Below are 10,178 nucleotides of genomic sequence, written 5' to 3' on the forward strand. Positions count from 1 at the left end.
ATACCCAAATGACTATAAATCATGCTGCTATAAAGACACACGCACACGTATGTTTATTGCGGCATTATTCACAGTAGCAAAGACTTGGAAACAACCCAAACGTCCAACAATGGTAGACTGGATTAAGAAAATGTGGCACATATACACCATGGAATACTATGCAGCCATAAAAAATGATGAGTTCATGTCCTTTGTAGGGACATGGATGAAATTGGAAATCATCATTCTCAGTACACTATCGCAAGAACAAAAAACCAAACACCGCATATTCTCACTCATAGGTGGGAATTGAACAATGAGATCACATGGACACAGGAAAGGGAATATCACACTCTGGGGACTGTGGTGGGGTTGGGGGAGAGGGGAGGGATAGCATTGGGAGATATACCTAATGCTAGATGACGAGTTAGTGGGTGCAGCGCACCAGCATGTCACATGTATACATATGTAACTAACCTGCACAATGTGCACATGTACCCTAAAACTTAAAATATAAAAAAAAAAAAGAAAAGAAATCAATGTTAGTCTATGGATGACCAACATAGACATCATGTCACACAAATGTCAGGCACCAAAGAGGACATACTATATGATTCCATTTATATGAAGTTAAACCATAGGCAAAACCAATCTATCTGTAGGGATAGAATACACAATAATGGTTATCTCTCAGGGAAAGGGATTGACTGTCAATACAAGCAAGTCTTCTAGGGTACTGAAAATGATCTATGTCGATGTCTAATATCTTGATTTGGGTCATGGTTACACTTATGTATACACATGTAAAAATTCATATAAATATACAAATATTTAAAAATATGTGTACAGATTTACACATTTGAATGTATATATGTATAGCTCAATAAAAATTTTAAAAGATTTTAAAAAAAAGTTTATTCTAATAAAGAAAATAAAATATAAGGTATAAAGTTACTTTTATAATCAAATTTTCAATCTTTTTAAATATTTAGAATTTGGAGCCAGTTGACCACGATGCTTTAGATGGGCATAAGACCTCTCCAACAGAAGATACTCCATTATATCCTCATTCAACAGGCTGTATGTATCAACAGGTTAAATAATAATAATAATAATTTTTCAAAACTCATTTTGATGATTTACTTATATGGTCTTCAATTATTATTTTATTACATATTTTGTAACGTATCAGCTGTGACTGCAAACTAAAAAAAAATTTCTAGGACAGCTTTGGCAAGACGATCAGAAGAAGAATAGTTTAAGTGGGGTCATCTTTTATTTTACGCTTGTGATATTTTCTTTGTAATTAGGTACTACCTCGTCTTAGTTCATAAAAATGTGCAATATTTCAATAGAAGCATAAAGTAATTTATTTAGTCTTTCTCAAAATCCAGTGGCAGTAAAACTTAACAATTTTACCAGCTTTAATACAAAATTTACTACAAAAAGTACTGAACAAAAATGTAAATAAAATCAATGTATGAGCAATTCTAAGTTAAAACAAATATTTGTGTTACAATATTTTGGGAAGATTAGCCACAATGTGAGTAATGCAATTTTCTCTTTTCTTCCCTCTTTTCTCTTTTCTTCCCTTCCCTTTCCATTTCTTTTCCTTCCTTCCTTCCTTCCTTCCTTCCTTCCTTCCTTCCTTCCTTCCTTCCTTTCTTCCTTTCTTTCCTTTCTTTGTCTCTTTCTTCTTTTCTTTCATTTGTTCTTTTAATGGAGTTTCACTCCTGTTGCCTGGGCTGGAGTGCAATGGTTGTGATCTTGGCTCACTACAACTTCCACCCCCTGAGTTCAAGCGATTCTCCTGCCTCATCCTCCAAAGTAGCTGGGATTACAGGCATGCATCTGGCTAATTTTGTATTTCTGGTAGAGACAGTGCTTCTCTGTGTTAGTCAGATAGTTCTAGATCTCCTGAACTCACAATCCGCCCACCTTGGTCTCTCAAAGTGCTGAGATTACAGGTGGTGAGTCATTGCACCCAGCCAGGTTAATCATTTAAAGCTTGTCTTGTGCTGTAACATTTAGCATGACTTCTCACCAAGTTCATGTAGCCAAGGGATGGAATTACCTAAATCACAGTAGTTGCCCAGAATAGCAGCTGTATTGCTCAGAAACCTTATTTTTTATCACCAGAAAAAATAGAAAACGGGAAAATGTAAAAAACAAGCATATTTTAATTCTAAACGTTCTTCACATTTAATGTTTGATAGTTTAATTTCTTGTTGAGATAAAGAATCTGGACATATTTTTAATAGAAATTATAAAATATTAAAATCAATATGCACAATTTTCATATGTCACAATGTGTGGAGTATAGTAGATTATATTTTTGTGTTGGGGCACTTTTGTGGTAGAATGTATTAAGTGATGCTTCTAAAATTTGGTTTCATCTAACCCCAGTGAAGTGCATATTATCAGAATCCACAGTACCTTGAAGTACCATTGCGCCAAGATTTCTGACAGCTTTGCTAGCCAGTGACAATTTTCCTTGAAAGCAGTAAGTCTTCCAGTTTATTTCTATATTATTTTAAAGCTTTTGTTGTTAGATGTAGGGTTTACTGAAGATATAAGTGCCTTCTGATTTTAAATAATACATGTAATTTTTTATTTGATGTAATATCTCAATGCCCATTGTTGGAAACAATAGGATATGAAGTGTGTTGCATAGCTTGAGGAACAGCAATTTGTTTGTTCAAATTGGTTAAAATATACTGTTTTTATCTTTTTATAGTACATAAGCAGTAGCATCGACCACTATGAATGCAAAATGCAGTCTACGTTAGTCAAGACCTATAAATATACCATCAGGGCTACTGATATTGGTACATTGTAATCCAACTATGTTATGGCCCTTCCTATTTGGCCTATTGTTATTTGCAGTCTACATTTCTCTTCTGGCCTAGACTTAGATTTCGGAATTTCTATTCTTTAGAGAGTGTAAGAGAAATATGTGTAGATTAATCCTATCTCTGCATTACTGCTGCATCTCTGCAAGTTTGCCACCTCAAGTGAATGCATCATGTTGTCCTGGTTCTAATCACCTCCCAATCATCCTGGAGAGGATTCTTCAAATGGAAATCAACATGTCCTTCTTTAATGGACCCCTTAAATTATTACTATTAAGCAGATGTCAGGATGTGACTCAGCCCACGGAAAGTCCATATGTCACATACTGGTATCTGCTTGAAAGTCCAGTTTTCTATTGATCACATGACCAGAAAATTAACTACTATTTACTACCCATGAATTCAAATATTTGCCTTTATAAAGTAATGATTTAATGTTTTTATTCCTTCATTTAAAAAAACAGCATGCAGTTTAATCATTGAGCTAATTTACTCATTCCATCTTAGGTTTGTCCTTTCATTTCTGGTGTCTATGAAAGTCTGCCAAGAAGACATTGTTCATCCACCTTGAAACTGCCATTCATCAACCAGGCATGTTGTTGTTAATCAGGAGTTCTTCAAAGGGCATTGCTCATGTAAGAGTGAGATCCAGTAATTCCTGAGGTGTTTCCAAACTTGACGCTAGAAAATACCAGACTACTTGCTGTTGAACAGGATGAGCATCTCCTTGTACTTCCCTGGTAACATTTTACTCTATAAAGCCATCTTTTATGATATTTTGGAAGCCTTCTGAGCACTTCCTCATTAGATTATTTCCTTAATTTCCCCAACACATTATAGGTGTTGCAAGTTTTGTAATTATTTTATGGTCTTCAGTCAAAGAAGCAGTCTCAACACCAAGGCAAACAAGCTAGTAATTATCTTTCCGATGGCAGCTATTGTTTCATGGCATCCAGGAGTGCCCTGGATCACAATTTCCAGCTAATGCTGAAGGGGGGCATGTGTGGGCTTTCTGCCATGGCCTCAGTCTGCCCAAGAACATGTTGAAAGTACTTCTAAATCAGAATTTGGATCACAAAAGCCCAATGTGTAGACAGAAGGAGCATTTTACCATTCAGAAATGGCCAGATTTAGTGAAATTTCTTATTTAAATAGACCACAATTTATTGTTTTTCAAATTGATGAATTATAATTTTACATATTTACAAAGTAGAACTATTATTTTTATACATGCACACAATGAGTAATGACCAAATTTTTAAATGCCCTATTGGTAATTTCTGTATTAGTAATTTCAGACATGTATGACATAATTGTTTAAACAGCTTTCCACATCTAAACTTCTAGTTATTTTGAAATCCATAATAAATTATTCATACCTATATTCTCCCTCCTATACAATCAAACTTTAGGACCCATTCCTTCTAACTGTATTTTTTACCCATTAACTAACTTACTTATTTGTTCGCTCAATATCTTTCACAGCCTATAATAATCCGTCATTCTATTCTCTACGTCCATGAGATCAACTTTGTTAATTCTCACGTATGAATAAAAACATGCAATCCTTGTCCTTTGTATTTCCTGGCTAATTTCACTTAACATAATGTCCCTTATATGAAGCCCTTTTCTGAGTAATGTTTAGTTAATGTATTGAGGTTTTTATAAAACTGAAATAATCACTTGCTTAAAATTTACCTTAACTGTTACCAAAATTCCTTCAGTACATAGGACTGTAGTTTGGAAACAGCTAAATGAACAAAGATGTCTTGAAGCTGTCTTGGGACATGAATATTGTACTCTTTTCTATCTCCTGTGTTATTTAACTTTGGTTTGTCTTCAAATTAATAAAAATACTCTAGTAAATTATGTTGGGTACCAACATTAAAGACCAAAAGAAATCAGCAATGCACAAATTTAACTTTATAAATACAAAGAAAGAAGTTACAACAAATACCAAAAGTTATTTAATAAAAGGATATACTGTTTATACTCATAATTTTCAAAGTAGTTAATTTCTTTTTAATTTTTGTGATTATTGCTTATTTCAAACATGGGGTATTATAACTGAGTTCACAGAAAAGTTATTATAAAAGAGTAATAAAATAATAATATACACTGGATGTAATATGGTAAAGTTTGGTCAAGTAGGCAGGAGTAAAGACAAGTGAGTCCTCTGCCATGAGTAACTTTGGGGAAATAAGTACATTTTGGGGAATAAGTTACTTAGTCTTTCTAGGATTCAGTATCTTCTTTTGAGAATAATGCATTTTCTGAATTACATAAGATTATTTACGTGATTAAATCAGAATTATTAACACTCAATAAATATACCTATTAACCATAGTTGTGGAAGAAAGAGGAGCATAGACAGAAGCTCCAAAAGTCAAAACATGGTTGTAGCCATAAAGCAAAATACAGTTTGTTTACAAGTATCTAAGACATTTTTGTATGCTTTTAATCGTGTCTTAGGGTTGCGACAAAGAAAGAAAGAATACCCACTTCCTGCCCTGGAGAAGCTGATTGCACAGAAAAAGAAACAAGGCAGATATACATGCCTCAGTACATTGCCGAGACAACATAAAGCACAAGCAACCAAGTACAAACGTAAGATACCTAATTTGCAATTTTATATTCTGTCTGTTTCATTTGCTTCTTACTGGTGTGATTAACCATCTCTGTATGTGTTAAATTCAACACCCTAGGGGTCATATGGGCTATAGTGCCAGAACTTACATTACAATTTTTCTTCCAATAGTGGCTGTTAACCAAGTATTGGTGAACATCCCATATGAAGACTCTACTAAAAGTAAAGCTACCGTGACCGTGATGTTTGGATGATATAATTTACTGGATCTAGGAAAGAGAAAGAAAGTGTGTGTTTTGTAATCCTATAAATGATAAGTGCTGAGAAACTAGTAGCTGAAAGACAAACTATTTCTGCCCACTGAAAGGAAAAAAATGAAGAAATTCTAGGAGAATCATTTACTACAGTTAAAATATTCTAATTTTTAAATTTAGTTTCTATCAATATCTATACAGAAAAGTAAAAAAAAAAATAACAATAATAAAGAGCTTGAATATAAACATTACCAAAATTTAAGCATCCCATATTCTCTTATTTGGAGGTTTATCCTAAATAGGTGACCTACAAATATGATATAACTTTTTTACCACTTTATTTTCAAATGAATACTTTCCATAGGCAGTTTGATGATAATTCTTAACTAATTTTTTTTACAGGTTCACATAACGTAATTTGAAAAAGAAATTTGTTTCTTTAGCAGAAAAAGCTCTCATTTGAGAAAAATACATAGAGAATTTTAAAAAAAGCACAGCTTATGAAACAGATAACATAAATATGTCAGTCACAGTAACTCAGAGATTTTAGCCATATTATGAAGAAGAACTTCCTAAATAATTCTTTTAAAGTACACTAATTTCTGAGAGAAAAACAGTAGCTGCTATCAGAATCTTCAAAGTAATAATAATTAATAATTAGAATTTACCTAACTGTTCTGCTTCTCATCTTTGAAAAATCATAGTCTATATTTTTACCTATGCATTCAATTGCAGGAATACTGTTTCTGGTGGAAACTATACATATATAAACATTATATATATTATATATATAAACTATACAAATTATATATAATTTATATATATTATATAAAATTATTCTTATATATATTATATAATTTATATATAAATTATAAATATTATATATTTATAAATTATAAATTTATATATTTATAATTTTAATTATATTATATTAAATTTTAAATTTATAATTAAATATTAAAATTAAATTTATATTAAATATTAAATTTTAATTAAATTTTAATTTTTAATTAAAATTAAAAATTTATATTAAATATTAAATTTATATATTTATAATTATAATTATATTATAATTATAAATATATAATATTTATATATAATATAATATATAATATTCTTATATTATATATTATGTTATATATATTCTTACATTATATATTATATAATATATAATGTATTATATAAATATTTATATTATATAAATATATATTATTTATAATTAAAATAAATATTAAATATAATGTAATATATAATATATAATATAATATAAAATAAATATATAATATATTATTAAAATAATTATTTTAATATATTATTAAAATAATAATAAATAATAAATAATATTAAAATATATAATTTATATAATATAATATATAATATGTTTTATATTTTATATATTATATAATATATAATAATAATTATATATAATATATTATATAATATATATATGTGGCTGTTGGATCACAGAATTCATGTGACAAGTAGTACCAGTATTTTTGAGTACCACAAGTTTTTCTGGTGGGTGAGATCTAACAGGTAGCAGATATTCCCACTCAAAAAGTGCTCACAACCTGAGATAAGAAGAAAAAATAATGCTTGTAGTATGAAAATCATTCTGTCCACTTGTCTTTCCATCAAGTGACAAATTAATATTAACAACAACTCATTTATCAATGCAGCCATTTTTGAAGGAGTATTTTAAATTTTGATATTAACAACAAATTGAGTGACTATACAGATTTTTAACTACAGACCCCTTAGGTCCATATTTTAATGACATTATATCTGTTTGTTTTTTTAAAAAATGTGTTTGTTTAAAAAAATCTTTTGATTATATACTTTTACTGTGTCAATGAAACTGTAAATAAATTAACAAAAAAGATGTTTTTATAAAGGAAACTCTTCTTTCTACATAGATCCCACAAGACAAATAAAGATCTGACCTTTTAAGTGGTGAGTTTAACTAGAAACTTCTGCAATGCACCAGAAAATATACTCATACAGATAAAAACATAAACAAATATAATTTCACACTTTCCAATTAAAGATCTGTAGAGAATGTGTTGCTAATTGTATTCTTAGCCCTCAGTTTTCTCTTGAAATGAACTAAATTTTGTTATAATTTGTTAATTTACTTACATGACTTCCCACCCTGAGTTTCAGTTCTGTGTAAGATTTGAACATTACTACTTACTTTGTTGGACAGAGGTGGACATTTAGAAGTCATAAAATGCACTCAAAATTTCTCTTCTCACATTATGATTTTTAAAGCCATACCTCTCTTAGAATTTAAATAGAATAACATTAAGCAACTTCAAGGCTTGGTTTATTAAAATATTTCTCATGAATACATTTTAAATATAAACATTTTGTACCATTAAATTTGGCTTCTTTTTACACTAAGGAAACATATGATTCAATAAAACTCAGTTTAGTTACCAACACCAAATATAGGGGAACACTTAAGAAATACATATGTTAGGCCGGGCGCGGTGGCTCAAGCCTGTAATCCCAGCACTTTGGGAGGTCGAGGCGGGAAGATCACAAGGTCAGGAGATCAAGACCATCCTGGCTAACACGGTGAAACCCCATCTCTACTAAAAATACAAAAAATTAGCCAGGCGTGGTGGTGGGCGCCTGTAGTCCCAGCTGCTCGGGAGGCTGAGGCAGGAGAATGGCATGAACTGGGAGGCGGAGCTTGCAGTGAGCCGAGATCGCGCCACTGCACTCTAGCCTGGGTGACAGAGCAAGACTCTGTCTCAAAAAAAAAAAAAAAAAAGAAAGAAAGAAAGAAAGAAAGAAATGCATGTACTTTTAATTTAATATTGTCTGACATAAATGATTTTACATATGTACCTGATAGCTACAAAATTTTAAACTAGTTGATCAAAAACAGACAAAAAAAAAAACATGAATTAGTTTTTTCTAAATGAAAATAGACTTTCAAAGTAAACTATTATTAATGAACAAAAACAGCTTTATAATTTAAAAACTCACTAGTATTGCCTTGTCTATGTAATATATTGCATTCAAATTCAGGAGTTTGAGACCAGCCGAGCCAACATGGCAAAACTCAGTCTGTACTAAAAATGTAAACAACAACAACAAAAAACTTCCGTTTGGGCTGGCAGGTGCCTGAGGTCCCAGCTACTCGGGAGACTGACTCAGGAGAATTGCTTGAACCTGAGAGGCAGAAGTTGCAGCGAACTGAGATCCTGCCACTCCAGGTTGAGCAACAGAGCAAGATTTAATCACACCCCACTCACGTGCCAAAAAAGAGTAAATAAATAAGAAAAGATCAAATTAACTGTGAATACATCAGGTATTGTTTATGCCAGTTCACCTGACCAAAGACAAAAATCCAGGTACTGATGGAACTTACATTTTCACTTTAGTGGAAAGTAGTGACAACGTCTATTGATTTTATTTTTATGTAAGAAGGATAAGGATTTGGGGTTCATTTATAAGCATGTGAATAGTATAAGCTCAAAGGAGATTTGAGCAGAGAAAGAGGATGGTAGAAGAAGACATGCAAAAGAGAATAAGAAGAAAATAATATATGATTGGTTGTTACATTGTAAAGACCATGGTTTTAGCTTAGGAAAAAGGGAAGCTGGTATTGAATGCTCATAGGTAGAGTTACTTTTTAAGGTAAGGGCAACGTTCTATATTTAAATAATAGTGATGGTTGCATAATATTGGGAATATCCTGAAAATCACTGAATGTGTACTTTAAAATGGTTAATTTTATAGTATCTGAGATATAGTTCACCTAGTTGTAATAGTGGTAATAGTGTAATACTTGTAATAGTGGAAGGTAGGAGATCAGTAAAGAGGCTGAGCTAATCAGATGAGAAATGTGGATAACCTGTATCTGGATGACAGCAGGAAAAATAGGGAAAAGTGGTTAGATTCTGGACCTGTTTTAAAAGGAAAACATGAAGAATTGGAGGATTAATAGAAATGAGGAGATGAAAAGAAAAGCATCAAGGATGACCTTTCAGTTTTAGGCCTTTGCAACAGGATGTAATTACTATCAGGTGAAATGGGAAGCACTTGGGGGAAGTTGTTTGGAAGGAACATCAGAATTCAGTGTACAGCCTTGAGATCAAATTGCCTGTTAAACATGAATATGTGCAATAGAGTCATATATGATTTGGGTTTGGTAAGAGACTGGCTGGAGACAACCACGTGGGACTCATAGTACCATTCAGAAATCCATCATACAGGCAGAGATAACTGGGAGATTGGGAGAAAATTCATCAGGAATTGTTCAAGGAAGAGGGTGTCTAAGAAGTGACTTATATTTGGCCGGGCCTGGCGGCTTGCACCTCCAATGCTAGCACTTTGGGAGCCTGAGGCAGGCAGATGGATTGATCCTAGAAACTCAAGTCCAGCCTAGGATACATGGGAGAGACCCTGTTTCTACCAAAATTAGCTAGTCTTGGTGGCCTGTAGTCACAGTCGCCCAGGAGGCTGATGTGCAAAGATCACTTGAGCATGGGA

The sequence above is a fragment of the Pan troglodytes genome, chromosome Y, assembly GCF_028858775.2.
Source record: "Pan troglodytes isolate AG18354 chromosome Y, NHGRI_mPanTro3-v2.0_pri, whole genome shotgun sequence".
NCBI classification, from domain to species: domain Eukaryota; kingdom Metazoa; phylum Chordata; class Mammalia; order Primates; family Hominidae; genus Pan; species Pan troglodytes.